The 20,062-nt window shown below is 43.2% G+C and overlaps 2 long non-coding RNA genes across 2 annotated transcripts in view; both read left to right on the top strand.

The window, feature by feature from the left end:
• The window catches only part of LOC114016305 (uncharacterized), a 76,258-nt gene extending 74,383 nt beyond the window's left edge, over positions 1 to 1,875 (top strand). The window contains exon 11 of the long non-coding RNA XR_008732117.1: positions 647 to 1,875. This is a non-coding gene — a long non-coding RNA (uncharacterized LOC114016305). The remainder of the gene's footprint in view (positions 1 to 646) is intronic.
• An 8,783-nt stretch (positions 1,876 to 10,658) lies between these two features.
• On the top strand, positions 10,659 to 17,656 carry LOC129736014 (uncharacterized). The gene is made up of 3 exons (XR_008732123.1): positions 10,659 to 12,377; positions 13,005 to 13,108; positions 14,293 to 17,656. It is a non-coding gene; the product is annotated as an uncharacterized LOC129736014 (long non-coding RNA).
• Positions 17,657 to 20,062: the final 2,406 nt, after the last annotated feature.

The raw sequence follows: 20,062 nt of genomic DNA, 5'->3' as shown, positions 1-20,062 counted from the left end.
AAAGGATTGTAGAGGTTCTTTTTGTTGTTCTTTGGGTGGTTTTTTTTTTTAAATTAAAATCACCGTAAATTGAAGATCAATGAGCCTTGCTTCAATATAAAAGGAGTTAGATAAAATGATAATTAAATTTAGCTTTAAATAACATAGTCCTTAGCTAGAGTGGCTTTTTAATGGGAAATAAAAGGCAGCTTAAAAGATCAGGAGTTAAAAATGTAAAAGAAAATAATTTTATGAGGAACACAAAGCACATAATTGACCTCTGACAGATATTCAGTATTCAAAAAAAACTTATTACCTTAATTTACCAAACACTTAAAAGGGATATAAATACTTACGCTTCAGAGTTAAGCCAAATTTCTAATGAATGGAACAAAGAAAAGAAACTTTCACTGTATATACCTGTAATTTCTTCATTGCCCATAAGGTAATTTATTTGGATTTTTCTCCGATACTAACTTCTATCAGGAGCAGATTGCTGGGGCAGGTCAAGTTATTCTTCTGCTGTGCAAGTAACTGTGAGGTGAAGTAGATGTAGTGCAAAAACAGAAAAGATGGGAAAGGGAAACAGAAATATTTCCCCTTGGAGAAACTGGTTACAGCACCAGCATCTTTTAGGAAATCTTTGTATCCCTGCTGTCCTTCTCAGATGCCCTAGTTCAGCTACTGGAAAGAAGGCACATCCCAAGTGACCCGTTAGCAAAAAGAGGAATTGGGAAGAGGAAACACAGAAGAAAATAGTATCCCACAGGCCCTTTTACATTTTTTGTGCTTTGTGCGGGATTCACATCAAAGGGAGTTTTGCTAATTTAAAGATATGATTTTTGTTTCTATAAAACCTTTTTTGTGACAATGCTAATAATCTTTCCACAGCAAGGAAACGTTTGGGGTGGGTTTTAAGCTATGGCAAATGATCCAGTTTTTTCCAGCTCCATTCCAGTAAAGTCGGTCTTCTGAAGTCCCCAAGTGCATGAACAAGATAGATTGTAGTAAACTCTCTAACAGCAGGTTCTCATTTCACTGGAATCACAAGCAATATATTTTTATCCATATATCCAGCAGCAAAAGGCTCTGATATGGTAATTTATACCTCCTTTACTTCCTTTTCTTCTTTTTCCTTTGTATTCATCTCAATGTATTTAAAGCAAGAGGTACACGGCTGTGTACATGCATTCACACTGGAGAGCTGAAAAGCACACGTGCTACACCCACCAGCAAAACCCAGAGGCTAGGGCTGGCTTAAGGTATACTCAGGCTGGTCTATTTTATCAGGAGCAGCAGCTGAGGAGAGAACTGGTCTAGAGAGGACCTGTCAGGCTGCTCTCGACAGGATGGTTTGCCAGATCAGGTTTGCTGTTACCACTGGTTTTTTAATTGCCTACCTGCCTTATAAAAGGCACCCCCACAGCTATCATGGACCCCTTGTAGTCAGCTGAATAAGCACAGCTTCTAGTTTTTAATGTGATTCCTTTCATAGCTTTCGATTTTCCTGTCAACTCAGAATTAATATTTTTGTAGTACTTTCACATACTGTCTTGCAGGGGTTTGTACCCACTCACTTTTTCAAAAGTTGCTGACTCAAATTAAAATTCTAACAGATCTTTGGTTCCCTGGTACCTAAGTTGCTTTTGAAAACTTTAAACTGTAACTTGTTTCATTAAAAAAAAAAAAAAAAGCAAGTTTATATGTGCAATTTTAACAAAAAAAAAAAAGTATCGAAGTTGCCCATTTTGACATTCATCCTGCTCGAAGAAGCAGGATTAAAACACAAATAGGCCTAAGGTCTATGTAAGCATTGCAATCAGAATAGGCAACTCTTTGTAATTCAATACTAGCTATGGTGCAGAAAATTTCACCTCAAGTAAGAATGGGAATATTGAAGGAAGTTTTTTAAATTTCTGATACTTCATGTAATACAGAGACAGCCCTGGAATGCACATCTGAGACTGCATAATCCAGGAATTACCTAAAGAGACAATGGCAGTAAAGAATCTTTAATTCAAAAAGCCAAGTGCTCAAACCACATAAAACCTACTGAGAAAGTGCTACAAAAGATGAAGTGAATCAACTGCTGGCCATGTAATTATCCTCCCAGCAGGCTCATCAAACAATTCCCAGCATGCCCTCCTGCCTCTTCTGGGGATGTTGTGACTAAATCTAACAAAATGATGGCTGCAGTCACCTCCTTTTACAGTCACTTGCATTACAAATTGGATGCAGTGTCAAATCCTTGAAGGAATTGATGGTTCTCATCAGCAGTATTTGAGTGTCAGATGCTAACCTTTTGAAGGCAATTGGAAAAAAAACATCCATTTTTTTCCAGATTGAGAAATCCTTAGGGAGGAAGCATGCTGAAATATGCACTTCTGTTATGTTTCTTCTTAGGAGGAAAGGGATTTTTTAATATCATTTTAGGTTATTTTAGGAAAAGGTACCAAGGCTTTTGGAAACTTCTCAAGCAAATCACTCCGTTCATTCTTCCTTAGCATAGGCATCATCTTTGTCCTCATTAGGGATAAGCAAGTTGAGCAAAACTAACTTCAGAAGCTGTGTCAAGGCACTTGTCCATCCCTTACATCTTTTAATCCTAGTCATAAATATTTATTGTTTTAAGAATTTGCTTCCAAAATCTGAAAGAGAACTCAAAGCTTAATTACTGCGGTTCTTTAATATGAAAATTATTCTCAGCTTTAACACACCTTGGTGAGACCTGAACTGTTAATATAAACGTTTCTTTCATCTTCTCTGTGACAAACCCAAAAAATTACCTAGAGCCAGAGCTTCACATTTAGTTAGGTCTTTCACAGCCGGTGGCCTCACAGCACAGTTTTGATAACTATATGTGTGTTTTCTGCCTGAGCAGCATAAAACAGTGGCAGCAAATTTAGCAACTTGTAGGTTTTAACTGTAGAAAAAGCTGTAACATCTCCTGGATGAATAACAGTTGCAAGGTGAGGTGTGATTTCTCTGTTTCTTTTTGTACACTATCAGACACAAACATAAAGCAGTCTTCTGACTCCTTTAGGTTGTATGTAGTTGAAAGAAAATATTCAATTGCCCTTGATGAACAGAAGTCTGTTAGCCTCCACTTATAATCAGCAGTACGAGTTCACACAGCTCTAAGTTGGATTTTCTGGATTTGAAAGAGGAACAGCCTTGAAATCCACTGTTACTGTCAGACACGAGCTTTGGAGCACCTCACCTGCATTATCTCAGATACAAGGCTACGTGCCTATCTGTTACTGGGAGAGGAGAGGGCACCACCTAGAATATCTGAGTAAGATCATGATGGTAAAGATGGAAAGCTGATCTATTGTCACAAGGAAGCTGCAAAGCTACACTAGGCATCCGTGAGACTTCAGGGTAGAACTGGTAGGAGATCCCATTTAGGTTTGGAGGGTTACCAGCAAGAAGCTTTAGCCTTATTGTATTATGAGCCTGTCCACCACACCGGAGATTTCTGCTAGTGTTGGATAGGCATCAGAACGCATTTTTCCCTCCACAGATATGGAGCTGAAGCAGCACTTGTGGCATAAGTCAAAATGGTCTTCTTGAAACCAGTTACCTCAGAAAAAAAACCAACACCTGATTCCTGCTGTGTGCGCTATGTCTTGTCACACTTTTGTGGGGGAGAAAAGTTATGAATCTCCTGATGTTTCTGATTGCTCCACAAATTCATGTCCTTTAATGTGAGAAAGGACCATTAGCCTCTCTCTGTCCTGACTGTACCTCACATGAACCGCATTATCTCATTACCAGTGCAGCAAGGCATGTAACTTGCAGGTTAGGAATAAGGACAAAATAAGCTGGCCAGGATGAAAGCCCTGGGGTGTTCCTCCTGCTGCATCCCCAGAGGACAGTGGGAGCATGTTTGGTGACTGCCCATCCAGCGCTGGCAATGCGCCAGCTCCTCTTCCAGCCCAGGGAAGGGGCACTGGCTGCCCTGTTCTGGGTAGTCCTAGGGAGGGAGGGAGCTATGCTCCTAGAAATATTTGCTTGTGAAAAGGTTGTGAAGTGGAAAATGTTACCTTAAAAACCTCTTTGGATCATTGAATCCTCATAAACCAGAACATTTTAGGTTTGTTCTTTTTTTTTTTTTTTTTTTTTCCTTGACTCTACATGGCTTACAAGCTCAGGACACCTGAAAAATCCAGCTTGCCTTTGGAAAAAGCTGTTTTCACTGGCTACAGTTCAAAACGTTAGGCTTATTCAAAACATGACATTTGCATGTCTAAGTGGATAGATCAGTTTCAGTGCATGAGTTAGAAAGTCTGCTGTCATCTGTCATTGAGTTTATGGAAGTGTATGTTCTTGGAACAGGCTTCTCTCTCTCTTTTTTTTTTTTTAAGGTCCTTACCCATGAACTTCACTAAGTCAAGTTACAGAATCAATATGTGATGACACAGTTTAACATGGGTTTTACAGCCCTTAGGCTGGTATGTTGGATAATGAATTATTTGCTCCAGATTTTATTGTAAGATCAAGTTAACAATAGGGTCATCCAAAATATTTCTCCTTCACACTACTCTAAGAATTTCAAATATTCTTTCTATACTAATGTGCAAATAGAGTCCAGTCCCTAGCCTTTGCAAAGCTAAACTTCATGTGAGATAACTGGCAATTTCCTGCATTTTCTGGAAGGATTCCTTATCTTCTTCAGTCCTCAAGAGATCTGTTTCCCCTTCATCTGGCCTGCCCCGCCACCATTTCCTGGTCACGTTTGCTCCGTAAGGGTTACTTCTGTCTCCATTGTCACCTCTCGTTCTGGATCTAACAGAGCCAGCCCTGAGACCAAACTAACTAACTTGAGCATATGACTGCAATGCTTCCCAGATCTCCTGCCTGCAGGAGCACAGGTCCTGTAGGACTTGCCTGCGGGCCATGGTCAGAGCTGGCACAGCTCTGCCACAGTCCCAGGCTTTTTGCTGTCCCCATAAAAGGACATTTTACTATTCCCACTGAATTCGGTAGAGTTGCAATCTGGCAACTGTTACTTCTGCTTAGTCCCTGGAAACTTGTGTCTGTCAGTATAGACATGATGGGTTCGGACTGGACTATTTCTTCCATCAGGATGGCCAGGAGCACAGGTTACGACAGCAATGAAGGGTGTGAGAAGACAAGTTCTCGCTGCCTTCCTTGTGCTCGCAGGGACCCAGCCCCGCTCCATCTCTGCCTGCTGCAGCTGAAGGCAGAGCCAATCCCTCCATCTTCCCAGCCTTACAGTCATCCCCCTCAAGTCCCGAAGGCATTGACCCACTGTTTCATCTGAAAATTCTTGCTTTAAGATGTGGTCTGAGAAAAAAGAACATTCCTTTTCTTTGGGGTATATATTTCCCCCTGCATATCTCATTACAGCCTGGTCTCTTCAAACATCAAAAGTGCTTGTGTAAATATATACAACGAGGCTAAGTGATTAGAATAATCTAACGCAAATTTCAAAGACTCTGAGCAGATCTGAGAAATCAACGCTGCCATAAGTTTTATTTCCACAGCATGAATGGAAAGAATATAACTAAAATACCAGTTGTACTTCAAAGAAAAGAAGTGTTGAAATTCTAATAAGAGGACTCCTCTTAGGTGGGGAGGGGAACGTGGCAGGCAGGGGTTTACTCTTTTCCCAGCTGTAGATGCGTTTTATTTGCTCATGAAGGCCTTAAAAATGTGATAACGTCTCTGTGAGCAGCGAGGCACTCTTTTCCCTTAACTATTGCCATATACTATTTTCACACATCCTCGTTCATCTCCTGGGCTGGACTCAGACTTCACCAGCAGCTGCTCCCTGGCCCCAGGAAGGGAAGGAGCCTCAGCCACCAGTGGGTGATCCAGAGGCGAGGGTCCCTCGCTGGCAAAAGGAAACAGAAAAGCAAACTTCGGTGCATGGATCAGCTGGAGGTAAGGAAGGGCAGTGGTGGTGAAGATCCTACGGGCCCCCACAAATCTGCTCTCTGCAATTCTTGAAGCGTTTGCGGTCCAAGTGTGCTTCGTGCCCCCTGGGGTCCCTGGGGCGGTGGCGAAGGGAACGCAGGTGTAGAGCCACTGCATTTCCCTGTCTGGTGGGGATGTGAGGGAGCCTTGTTAAAACATCCACTTCAGATTCAAAGTTTTACAAGGCTGCACAGTTTTGCCTGCCAGCAGTGAGCAGCAAGTTAAAAAAAAAAAAAAAAAAAAAACCACAACCAAAAAAACCCAAAAAAAACCAACCCCTGGGCTCCAGATCTGCCGGAGAGGAAGTGGCTGCCTTCCCGCGAGGGAAGTGTGGTGCAGAGCAGATGGCACATCACTTCCCTGAGCTGGGGCTGAACATCTGACCTCTTTCCCTCCGCATTATCGACTGAGACCCAGGGCAGCTCTGCAGCCCAAAGTGCTCATTTCTGCCATCGCCATCACTTCCACCCAAAGTGCAGTGGGCACCTCATCAGGGAGCTGACAGGAGAGTTGGTGCATCAAGGCTAGGAGTATGTCTTTTTCTTTTTAATTCTGAGGAAAGGCATTTTCATGAGAAAAAAGGTACTTTTTCAGATCAATAATAGGTGAACAGTTCAGAAATAAAAGCCTTTCCCTCAGAAATGCAAATTATCTGGACTGTTCTAACACCTTCAGGGCTCTAATGATCTTAAAGCACTGTCTTTTTGCTCTCTGCAAAGCAACCGTAGCTTGACCTGTGAAGGACAATTCCATTTCAAGTGACCTGGAGAAGCAATAAAAATGCAAAGATAAACCGGAAAGAAATACTTATTTGAACACTCACAGTACTATTTTTATTTGCATCGTAGGGATCATGGGCCAGTTCTGTATGATCTTTCTACTCCTTAGAAATTGCAATGTTCTACTGTAGCAAATGCCCAGAGTTTAAGGTCGATGTCGAGTCATAAAACAGCTACAAGTACAATTTAAGCATTTGCCATTATGAACAAAACAAGAAAAAAGGTACTTTGCACTCCATGTGGAATTCTGCTCACTCTGTACACGGTGTTAGTAAAATACAGACGCAACTCAGGCCAGTGGTAATCGAAAGCTGTTCAGCGGCCTGTGTGAGTTGCATTTTGTTGGTCTTAACCCAGTGCCCTTTAGACAGACATCTACATTACAGCCAGAGCCTCTGTGTCGTTGGCAAGGAGCACGGGCCGTAATGCATTTTCTCACTGAATTCCCCTTTTGGAAGCAGAGCTAATCACTTTTGGACACTGTGTCCTCCCTCCTCCCCAGCACCGCCCATGTTCGTAACATTTGTGGTCTCTGAGGGCAGAACTTCCATCTGCAGGGCTGCTGGGTGACTAATAAAATACAAATATGCATGGGCCAACTGAGAAAGCCATGACTGGTGTAAGTGCAGCAAGTAAAAACTGTCAGACTGTCTGTTTTACGCAGAGAGGGGTGGTACCTCTTTGCTACCTGCCCATCCAGCACCAGTCCCGTGTGCAGACGGCAGTCAAAGGCATTGCTGCAGACAAAGGACACGGTGTGCCTGCAAAGCAGCTCTCTGGGTGCATGACATCCGGCACGGTCAGGGCTTTGCTATCTAACAGAACTCCAATCAATTAGAAGAAAAAGATTTGTAAGCAGACATCTCTGCCCTGCCATGCAACTTCTCCCTAACCTGCCAGTGATTTTTCTCCGTGGGAGACTGCTAAATTCAGAGCTTAATACTGAGGCAGTGTCTCCCATATACCACTCTGGTTTGTCCTGCTCCCCGTAAACCAGCCTTTACTTGCATTTGGCATGAGGGAGACGACACTTTCCAGTCCACATTTTGCGGGATCACCCGTTCTGAGAAACACAGTCATTTGCTGCCAGTGGAGCATGCCTTAGCCCTCTGCTCAGCCCAGCTTTCAAGCCTCGTTGGATCCATACGCTTCAAATGATCAGGGTGATTTTTCTCCTGGTTTCTGCATGGGTATGACTTGTGACTGTCTCATCCATGCAACGATGGCCATGTGCTTTTGGGTACCAGCAGGGGCAAGAGAGAAAAGATGATCTTCAGAGAACTGTGTCGGTCATTAGCACAGCTGCCACCATAACAGTGCAGAGCTGGTGAGCTTCGAGCTCTCCTGTTAAGAGACTCTATTCTTCTATGACTTGACCTTTTACACTGGGATTTGTCATACGCCTCACAGGCTGGAAATCATATCCTGAGCCATTAAATCCCCCAGTCCTATTTTGAATAATAGGCTTTGTAGAAAAATTTCCTGAAGGCATTTCTGTGAAAATACAAGTAAATTTGCTTTTTTAAGGCTGTAAGGATCTGGAAATATGTATTTGTTCACTGAGATGCTTTAAAAAGAGTACAAGGCTTAGCAGGTGAGAATAAAATAGGTCTGATTTATACAGTAATATAGTAAAAAGGCTGTGCAGGAAAAATGCAAACAATCATTTTATAGATGTTTATGCACATTAACTCTAAGTGATTAGACAGTCTCTAACATCTAGATTTTCACAGAGTTTTGTAATGCTTCAAAGGAATATGGCTGCAAATAGACAAGTATAAGTTTCATTTCTCTCATTTTAGCAACAGCAAATGCATATTTTTGCTTTCAGAAGCTGTTTCTTCTGTCAGTTGTACTTACATTTTTGTCTGCCTTTATGCTGATAAAATTCCACTGATGTCAGCTATAGCAAACCGTCATGCCTGATAAATGTGTAAGCAAGATGAGAATCAGGGTCACGCTAAACAAACAATTGCCAATCATCAAGGAGTAAGTGGGGGGTTTAGCCTGCTCAGAGGAAAGGTAAGTGGAAGGGCCTTTGTATAACTCTTCCTCCATACTCAAAGGTAATACGTGAATGGCTTTATCTAAATAAAAGCTTATTTTTTGCCTTCTTTTTTCCTTGCATGCTCTTGGAGGAAATGGTATTGAAAAGGCTAAAGCCACTGACATTTTGGTGATGTCATAGAGAGAGAATGTAAGCTGGAAATTAATGGAAATGCTCCGCAAAGTACGTGATCCATTAAGTTGTTTTGCAATGCTGAGAAATGAAGCATAGAGTATTTTTGTTAAAGTCAATATCCCATGGGGATGAACACATGACTATGATCTCTCACCACAACAGGCCAAGCCCTGTCGGTGAGCACGCAGGTATAAATCCTTAATAGCTCCAGTTTAGTTAAAGGAACTGCCCTGAATCCCACTGGTGCAGCTGAATCCCAGGGCCCCAGTTTGGATGTCTCGGGGCCGGTGTGCCCATGGCTCTGAACCGGGCGGTAGCGGCTTGCTGGCCTGTGTGCACAGAGCCGCAGCCAGATGTGTTGATCCAGGAGCAATGTAGGGCATCACGGTCTCCTCCTGCCCGCTCGCAAGTGCGGGATACCTTGTTCAGCGCTAAGCTTTACTGTAGTTTTCTGAGTGGCTTTTGTTTTATTCTGACTGCGTGGAGTTGCTTACCTTTTTAAGAAAATAAGACATCTGTTCAGTGGAGAAAAGAGGTTGCAGTATTATTCCGCAAACAGCTTTTATAAAATTTGTCATTGGTGCTTTGCCCACAGCTCTAGCACCGAAGGGTGGCATTTCACTCTCTCCCAGCAGAACCGATGGATTACTAGTTTTCACTTGGTTGTGTCCTGATGTGCTGCTGCCTTTTTCTTACAACTAGTGACTGCCTTGACACTGTAGTTGCATCGCTCAGCAGTTCCTGCTTGCTGTGCCAGGCAATTAGCTATTCAGTTGGTGTTCCAGCATATTTTCTTCTGCTTTGCCTACAGATCTGAAGGACAGGAGAAGGACCTCCCAGGCTTGGCCTGAGATGGATCTGAACTGAGGTTTTCAAGGGTGCTCAGCTGCAGCAGGTTTTCTTTTCAAATGCACAGGATGAAATAAAGAAAACTAACTCTCTGGGGCTTCTCTTTACATTGCATATCTGAAACCTGAATAAAAAGAGAAACCAGGCATTAAAAAAATGCCAGCTTCAAAAAGCTGTTGACACTGAAAGAACATGGCTGATCAATGGTGTTTTGTTGCCACAAGGGGAGCTTTAGCTGAAGCTGTTTCCCCTCGGTCTGCTGCCAGGGACAGCCACAGAGGTCTCGGAGGAGCTCAGGAGGGAAGGCAAAGGATCCTGGAGGAATTCCTCTGTGGCAGCGACTACAGACCAACAGAACCCTCTCAGCCATGTACACTTTTTACAGCCAAAAGCTTAGTAAACATTAAAAGCAGGCAGAGCGCTGTTGAAAAGAAAGGCAACTCAACCCTCAAATAACCTTTTCATAGTACTCTGTCTTCAGGTTTCATGAAACGGCAGGGGAGAGCAAAGACATCTGAAGGTCCCTTCCCATCCTTCCCTCTGCATTTGGCATACTGGGATCTGAAAAGCAGCAGAATTACGAGGCCACAATTGCCCAGAGGAAGGGCTCTCTCCCCATTGCCCGTTCCAGAAGAGGCAAGAGCCCAGCAGGAGTACTGCCCTAGTGAGGAGCCTTACCCAAGCACAGCAAGAAGTTTGCGAAGGTTGGCATGCCTCGACCTGGGATTTCCTGAGTGACCCCTGTGCTAGAGGTGCAGCAAGTCTGATGCTTCCAAACAGCTGGCATGTGCAAGGCACTCCTGGAGCGCAAACCTGCGGGTCCTGTGCAGATACCCGCGTTCCCAGGGCACAGTGAGCTTGCTCCCCTCTCCCTCAGGACCAAGTAGCATGGGGCAGGCCTTGCTTGGACGTTTTTAGGGGAGCAGGTCGGGAAGCCTTGCAATGTCAGGCCAGATGTTGAGACGCCGTGAGCCCTACTGCACACAACAGTGCTTCAGGGCATCCCGGGCCCATGACCCAGGATGGCCACCTCATACAGACATACCCAAGGGAGGGTCAACCCACCCAGCTCAGGCGCTGAGTGCTGCTGAGGCACCCTGGGCTCAGCAAACGGCAGCTCACCCGCTGGCTTTGGACTGGTTTTTACCGCTTCACAGCTAGATCGTGTTCATCTGCACAAGCTAAACCCACACGTGAGCGGCACAGCTGACGTGCTCCAGTTAGTACTGCTCGGGCACCAAAGGACTTCTGCTGAAGTCAGCAGGGCCACTGGCGTGACCGACAATCCCATTTAGCAAGGGGTAGAGGCAGGACCCCTGTCATTTCACAGACTTAAAGTAACTCTGTCTTTCCAGTTCTGTCACACGGTTTTTGAAGCAATGATTTTTAAATTATTTTTCTGGAAATAAAACAGATGCTTCTAATAAACAAGCAAAGCCCTTGGTTGCTGCATCTTTTTAACCAGATGATAGTGTGGCTAGAAACCACCTCAGTATGATAACTTTTGCCTTATCTCTAAAGTAACACATTTGCCTGATCAATCAAATATAAAAATACAACTTTAAACGGTTACACTTTGGTTTTCTGAAATTCACCACCTCTTTAGACTGTTACTCTTCTCCCCTAAGCTGCAATATAATTTTAGTTAATAACCTTCTCCTTCACCTTACTGTATAGTCCCATCAAGACTCCTTACCTTTAAAAGAAACTGATTTGATTTTTTGGCTGCTGGGGGCTGAGGAGAAGGAAAAACTGAGTTTAGAGAGGAAGCAGGATTGGGTTTTGTGTTTTGCTTTTCTTTCCGTGCACATAAAATTTAGACAGTGAGTAAACCTTTCCCATATGTGACTATGCAGAAGTAGGTTACGTTGCCTGGAGCAAGTGCAGTAACTCACTTGCCACTTTTGTAGAACTCTCTGCTTTATTAGTTTTGTGCTGGTAACTTTACAGTGAAGTTTCCAGGCATATAAAAAGCAGGTAATTGAAATCACAAAGGTAGCTTAGTACCTGTGCTATTGTGTAATCACCTGGATGCACCTGAAACTAGATTAATACTAGGTTAGCTCTTTCAACTGGCCAGTGATATAGTTTATGTATCAAGTAACTGTTTTGCATGTAAATCAGACAAGTGACAGGAGGATCTCTTTTCCTGATTAGTGCACGTTCCATAATATTTAGGAACACAAATTTAAGACCATCTGGTTAGAAGCTACTCTTCTACTGATAAGGGAGCAACGGGATAAACCTGGAATCCTAATGTCTGGCGTAGTGGCATTAGTAAAAGCAGAAAGTTCTACGAACCTGCTGGATCTTCAAAACGTTAAACAACTTGGGTTTATTTCTATCAAAAGCTAGTGTTTTCAGGGCTTACAGGCACAGATGAAGAAACAGCTTTCACCATTTCAGCCATGATGAAACATTTCATGGTGGCTAGCAGAATGCAAGAGTGAAATTAGAGCTTTCTTTTTCTGTGGCAGAAATAAGGATGAAGACCACGGATTTCTGGTGCAGCCGGATCTCAGGATTAATCTGAACTGACTAAGGATGGCATGCAATTCCAATACCTCAAAATATATTGCAGTATACAATAGACCTGGGAATTCCTTCTCCTGGCATCTCTACTTAATCTTCCACATCTCCAAAAGGTATTCCTTCAGTCAGGCATCATATCAGTTTCCTTCTCCCTGCAGAGTGTGGCTGTAGCAGCATAAAATTCATCCAGGGTGCCATAAATTTCCAGTTAAGATGGCAGTAGTGGTCTCACGATATATGAAAGCTGAGTTTGGAAAAACTGTTTTCAGACTGTGCCCTTAGAAGTAATGTAAGGTATTTCGTTGTTCATGTAGTGACAATTGGAAGTGGATACTTGTTATCTTAGCGCATTTCTAACTTTCCCAGGATCAATTGCACAACTCCCTCAATTTAAATTACAGGAAATTATCACTTGCATTTTGCCTACACTAAACACACAGGCAATCTCACCTGAGTCCGAAGTGAGAGGTTTTTAAGCCACAGCTACTAAGTCTACATTTACATATATTCATTAATTGTGAGTCTCAGAAAGTGGAAAGCCCTGTCATTAGTGGAAAACCAAAGCACCCAAACAGGTTTTTTGCTGGTCTTTTTGTTCAACTTCAGGGAGAAACGTTGTGCGCTGTTAGCTTTGGTTTGCAAGGCTCTGTGCAGAGGCATCGCTCCAGGGAGCGTGGGCTCTGCAAGCAGCTGGAGCTTGTGCTCTTTGCCTTGGTCCTTGACTAGGCTCCATTCTTTAGGCAGAAACAGCGCTCTCGAAACCAGTGACTGGTGCTAGGCTGAAGATTTCAGAGACAACAACTGCCTTCTGTTGTTCCCGGCTGCCAGCTCTGGGTAAATAGAAGTGAGTTGTACTGGTGCTCTCCATCACTCACCGTATTGCAAAAGCAAGTACAAGGCTTCAAATGTTTGATCTCACATACTGAATGATCAGTAATAGTGCCAGAAGGAACACTTATCATCTGCTGTGGTTTAGCAAGGGGTATTTGAGCCCAGCTGGGAGTGAGCAGGCAACCCCCCCACCCCAAGGTCCTGCAGGCTCAGACAAGGGAGGAGGTTGTCCAAAGACCACGTTCGCCCAGTCCACAGGCAGTGTTTCATTGGCACCCAGCCCATCCTAGCAGTGCCATGGGGTGCTAGACACCAGCTCCTGCAGTTCAACTGAACCTAAGGGTGAGTGGGCAGCAGCGGGGCCTTCGGCGGGAGTGAAGAGTGCAGAGACTGAGATGAGCAAAGGACCACGGCACACAGAGCGCTCTGTGGCACGCAGGGAGCTGAAGGGCTGGAATAGGCAGGTACAGGAAAACCATCCCTCAGGTTTATTAGTAACTTGGTTTGACTATTCCATATATTAGAGCCAAATGCAGACACCAGACGTAGTCCAGTAAAGACCATGACACATCATTTGGCTTTTGTTCTCACCTTAGGACATTTCACCAAAGGACCTAGCTTAGTTGGAAACAAAATACCATGTCCTGCAGGTCACTGCTTGGGCTGAACACTACTTCTCTGCCAGCTCTAGCAACCTCTGTCACCCCAGGGCACACTCTCCCGCTGGGCTGCAGCTTACGGGACCAGCAATGGAGCATGTGGGAAGACCTCTGAACTCTCTCTGTGAAGCTGGAAGCAAGCTGATTATCTGAGAACCAAACACCTCCGAGAGGACAAAGACTTTCAGACATATTTAAATGGCACTGTAGGGGCTGTGGCTCATTTTTGCTGTTAATAATCTGATACAGCTATAATATTTTTTTAATACCCAGAGACAAATTACAGCATATAAAAGACCATGAGGTTATATTTTAGTTTTCTAGAAGCTGAGATAGTCCCATTAATATATTATGAAGGCATTGTAACAAGAGTACTAGTATTTTAATGATGAAACATCCAGGGTCAGTAGAAAATATATATCATCATCTGCAAATTCATTTTAGATATAATAAAATAGCAGACCACAGGAGATCTGTCACATTTTAAATAGGATAAATGTTATTTATACTTTATGCTGCAACATTTTATCTTTTGAAGGTGCAGCAGGAGTCAGTACTTCATCACGCAGTATCTGCAAATGTGCAGAGGGGCCATGGCAACTCATCTGACAGCAACAGGTAAAGGCTGTGGTAACTCTCGGGCTTGCTGTTGCTGAAGGCCAGCTGCAGAGAAACCACCCACACCTGTCTCATCAAGGAGGGGATAACTGGGCCCTGATGAAGGGGTGCAGGTGGGGAGGAAGGTTATAAAGAGGGGAGCAGGCAGTGAGGGCATTAGCTGCCGTGCTGGTTTGGAGCCATTTTGCCTGTGGGCGAGTGATAGCTTTAGCTTTCTCTGCAAGGAAAGTGTGATGGTTGGACGTGGCTGGTAGCAAAGAGATGGCTCACAGACCCAGAGAGGAGCGACAAAGGTGGTGAGTGATTTCCCTTGTGAGAGAGCTTTGGTGCTTTCCTGCACAAGACCATGGCAAGGTACTGTGTTTACGTTCTTGCATACTGTAGCTGAACTCAGGGCAGGGTTTGAGCATCCCGTGGTGCAGCAGCCCTGATAGGACCTGGGGAACGGCGGGTGTCTGTCTGTACTCCAGTACTAGCAGTATGTTGGGTGCAGGTCCATCCTCAGTTGAACAAAACTTACTGACTTAAACCAAGGTCAGAAATGTTGCTTGCTGGAAAGGCTTCTTAAACTGTTTATTTGCCGATGGCTTTGTGAAGTGTTGGACAAAAGATGACTAGTGTTTTTCTGAAGGTGTGGTGAACCTAGACAGCACCTGGCATGTTTTATGTTGGCACTCTCTGCTTAGAAATGATTTCTGATGGTAGACCAGAGAGGTGTGCTTGTGCAGTATTATCATGTAAATGTCCTGGTGGGATCTTTGAAATGCATGTAGCATCAAGAAAGTCAGGAGAATATGCAAGGAATACGATTTTTCATCTAATGTCTAAATTCTCCTTAATGTTCCAAATCTGGGCAAAGTGGTTGTGTGCACTGAGCACCTAGTTAGAAATTGTACAGTGCTCCCTTGGAACTGTTAACGCTTTGGCAAACAAAAAAATCCCAGGTTAAGCTCTGCATGATGCTGTCTTGGCCTGAACCTCCAGACTTAAGAGGAGGGTGCAGGAAAAGCCACTTGTGAGCGTACGGTATTGTCTCTGCATCTGCCTCTTCCAAAGCCCTCAGTATGGCTTTGTTGTTCAGCTGTTGATAGGGTAACATCTTTCTTTATCTTTCTGCTGCTGTTTCTTTTTCTTGCTTAAATCCGTGCTCAATAGATTTATTTTTTTTAATAAGGAGAAAACCAGTAATAATGACTTCTGTATAAGCTCGTGGATGCATTCTGTTATCCCCGAGGAAGAAGCAGAGTGAAAATACCTTCTTCATGTGATTTAGCTTTGTAGTTGTTGTTTTTCCAGCCTGTGTGCGTTTAAAGAGACATAGAGGCTGCAGCATTTGGGTTTCTGCAGGCTTCCAAAGTAATCTAGTAAAAGGTCACGTTTCAGTTGTTCCCACCTTGAACCGGCAGGAGAGCACAGCACTTTGAATTGATGCTGACACCAAGGGTGAGGTCCTTGTGTATCTCTCCTTCTGGTGGGAAATCTCAAAGGGGCTCATCCTTGTCTCTTCCATCACAATAAGGTGCTGAATCTAAATCAGACTGGAGGCAGCCCAAGGGTTTATGTGCCTGACTAGCAGTGATTCACTGTCGAAAGAATCAACCTCTTTCCCTATGCCAAAAATAAAACGGCAGGAAGAGCAATGGGCATCTACAGCAGTGAAATATTCGTGCTGCCTGCTAAAGAAATCGTGGGTCTGGCATTCTAACTCTCTAAAAAAAAAAAAACAAACCCCAAACATACTTACTGGTTCTGTAATGTGAAAATCTACAACAGTTGTCAGGTAACATGATGAAATCCAGTATTACTCAGGCCCTGTAGGCACTCGGCACTTTTCATTTCAGAAGGAAACAAAAGTCAATTTCCAATTACAGTTCAGTTTGGGGAACACTGGGGGGGAATCACTGGCTTCAGAAGTGAGGTAAAAAAAAATGCAGCAAGCATTTTAGTATACTTTAGCATTAGGAAATTGTAGAAAATACTTACAAAAAGCTTTCTCGTGCTCTGCAGTTGTTTCTTTTCAAAAAACATTGTGCAGTGCTTAAAAACAGGATGGTTGTAAACTAGCAGCACAACTGTGTGCTTGTTAGTAGTGGCTTAATTTGGTGAGAGACTGAAATGCAATTTCCCCCTTCCCCCCATACTGCATCTAATCAATCTAATCAAGTATCTAATCAAGTAAATAGCTGCAGGAAACAAAGGCTGGGCTTGTGAACCTATTGTTTGTTTAGCAAAGGGAAACCAGTGGCTTTTTCATGGAATGATCCTCATATCTGTGCATTCTCTTGCTGTTGGTTTGGGTTTTTTTCTATCCTGGCTATGGAAACTAAAAACTAGGCCCTGCTTCAAATTTTAGATGTGTGGTAGCTAATTACAGTACACATAGTCTTATTAAATAAGTGTCATTAGTTATAAAGTATGTTTACACTGGAGTTTCATGGGTAGGAGATGGAGAGTCCAAGCTGTAGAGGGTGTTGCCAATGGATGGCTCGGGCTGTAATTTTGTCAATTACTGGGGTTTCTATTTATGTTCCTACAAAGTAGGGATGGTAAAATTTGTCTGTGTCCGAATTGCCTTGAGCTTTTAGCAAATACTTATGGACTACGTGCAGACTTTCAGGAGACGACTAATTAAATTTGTACTACTTGTTAAATGTGCTTTGTAGAATCTTACCTCTTCCCGCTTTAAACAGCTTCCTCTTTCAGTCTGGAAAGCACTTTCCAGTAGAATTGTTGAAGTTTAGAACAAATATTTTTATGCTAATGGTAGCACATTAACCTCATGTTAAGCTTTGCTCCATCTTCTTCACTTCAGCTTATCCTTATGCTTTTTTTCCCTAACATCTCTTGACATTTAAGATGAAATGCAGATACTAAAGACTATGAAATTGCTCCCACTCGGACAAATGGAAGCTTTGCCATTGGTTCCTTTGGAAATAAGCTCAGGACCTGGATAGATGCATGTAATGTCTTGTAAGACACTAGTATGTTTTCTGCCTGAACAAACAGAACTCTAAAGCATTTCTGAAGCTTGTTTTCTGTGATGCACGCTACTACTTGATCAACTGGCAACTGAAAATGTTCCGTATGTTACAGTGACCTTCACATTAATTTTCTGGAAACAAAGCCAGCAACCCTGCAACAGGATTGACCAAAAGACTCCCAGTCACAGGTGCTAAACCACCAGAGTATAAATGAAAATGCATTACATCCACATAAGCACCCAAAGAATTTATACTGAGCTGGTGCTGTCACTGTAACACTAATGCCAGAAAAGAGTTTACAGAGGTGGCCAGAGCTCTTTTTTTTTTTTTTTTTTTTTTTTTCTCCAGCATCTACAGGCACAATAAATATCGCTGTGATATTGATTCAAATCCGATTTAAGCTTTGTTCAAATGCTTATCACGGAGGTGGAAAAGAACTAAGTGTAAGACTCTATTAAGGTCTTTGTTTTCTGGGGTACTGTATATCACACTCAAGTATTCCTGATTACATGTTAAAACTATCCTCTCTGAGCTCAGAATTTCCTTTAATCAGACGTTCAAAGGAAAAGACAATGTCCTGTACAATCTCAGGGTTTTATTTATCTGACTCTTGCCCCAGCAGGAAGCACACTGCAGTACTGCAGTCTTAGAAACACGGAGTTAAGCATGGCGGTTTTGTGTGCCCAGGCACTAAGCCCTGGCCTCAGGTGACTTTAGAGTCGTCTCCCTGACAGAAGCAGCTCAGCTGTCACCTGAAAGTTCTTGGTGGACTGTGGCAGGGTCTGAACTAGCTTGAGATCCTGTGGGCTGTGAAATGTACCTCATTAGTACCACAGCATCTTCACCTTCAGATTTAGCAACAGGTGTATCAGGTGCTGAATTCAGAAGACTAAGTAAAGGCAGCACTAATTTACGTTTTAGGTGCAGAGATGGTTATCCAGGCCACCTCAAAGTAGACTTACAGCAATAAAGTGGAGCCAAGACTGGAAGTCTGGCCCAGACCTCTGTTTTAATAAAGCTAGGCAACGTGCTCATTCTGTTTCATCCTGTTCCTGCAATTTACCTTAAGACAACCAAAACAATGCACTTGCTATGAAAGCAAGCTCTGAGGACCTGTGCCCGACAAACCACGTTTTCAACTTTACTAAAAAAGCAGAGAAGGATGAGAAAGTACAACCCATAGCATCGTATCCTGCCTGTCCTGTTACAAACTGACCAAATCCATTAGTAGAAAATGCGGTCACGGTTGTCTATTCCAGCTTGAATCCACCTGATTACTTTAAAGCAGCTTAAACTTGCTTGTTGCGACCCCTCGAAGGCCGGCCACTGCAGGCTGAAATCCTGGGCCCTATTTCCAGCTGGGTTCACAGCACAGGCATTTCCAGTGGTATGAAAAGCAGTACAAAGAACAAGCAAATAAATGCTTCTGCCCACGGAGCGGTAACCTTGCTAGGTTACAGCAGGTATCCTGAGCATCTGCTGCAGGCAGTGCTGTGGCCTTCTCTTACGACAGTATCGCAGCAACACGCGTTAGCTCTGGAGGATTGGTCTTGTGAGGATCAGTGCAAGGACATTTCAATGAGAAAATGAGTAATTCTTTACTCTGATTATGATGATTAATTCTGTTACGTCAGCAGCTTTTGGCACAGACAGTGACAGCAGCAGATTTCACATGGGAAAAACCTAATTCAAGAGCCAAGAACCTTAAAGGGGAATTTCAATGAAGTAATAATATTAATGACACACAAGCAGCTATAATTTTACATACATGCAGAAATGCACATACTTTCCTCAATCCTATATAAGACTTTGTACTGATGTATAATTGTTTTGTATTTCAAGCCAAGATAAAAAAACTGGCATTGCTGCTGGAATTGACCAGCCACAGATGGACTAACTTTGAAAGTTTTTGGACCATATGAAATTGAGCAGAAATTCTATCACGGGTGCCAATTTCACAAAAAAGTAATTGCTGTTGAACTGGCAGGCATCCTACTTTGCTTGGTTATGCGAAGACTAACCAAGACATCTATCAGGTACGTAATTTAAGATGGGTAGGTCTTTGCTAGTGCATGAAACTGGATGGCCCTGGAGTTTCAGTTTTTGAATGGGATTTGGCTTCCAGTCAGTGCATTAACCGGTTTCCTCTCCAGTTCTGAAGGCAAGCACTTGACACCCACTGATCAGTTCATGTCCTTCTCTCCAGTATGGTTTCTTTCCTCAGCTGCCATAACCAAGCTGTGCTCTTTGTCAGATTGTTTTTGTTTTGGATGCCTTCCAGCTCATGTCTTCTATGCAACTGGTACAAGAGGAATTTAGGAGGGAAGTACCAAGGCCACGTTCCTCAATCCTGTTTTGTTAGGAAAGGCTCATTTGGCAATCCCAACATCATTAAAAATTATTCTCAATAGGGTATGCTCTGCCAACATATGACCTTTAACTGTTAAGAAACAGTAAAGAAAACACCACAAAGGTAGGTAATTCTATAATCAGTTCGGGTATTTGACAGATAACAAGGAATAGCACTCTTGCATTTAAGCATGACATTTAAAAAGCTGGAGTAACGTTGTAGGTGGCTGCCCTTGTATCTTGATCTGTCTGCTGTTAAAGCTGCTATCCTACCAAAGTTCCCCTACAGGAGGGAACTACATTCTATCACTTAGATGTGTAGACTGGTAATTAACACGTTGACTTTCAAATTGGAATCAC

The sequence above is a fragment of the Falco cherrug genome, chromosome 1 (assembly GCF_023634085.1).
Source record: "Falco cherrug isolate bFalChe1 chromosome 1, bFalChe1.pri, whole genome shotgun sequence".
Lineage (NCBI taxonomy): Eukaryota > Metazoa > Chordata > Aves > Falconiformes > Falconidae > Falco > Falco cherrug.
This window is presented reverse-complemented; position numbering and strand designations above follow the sequence as displayed.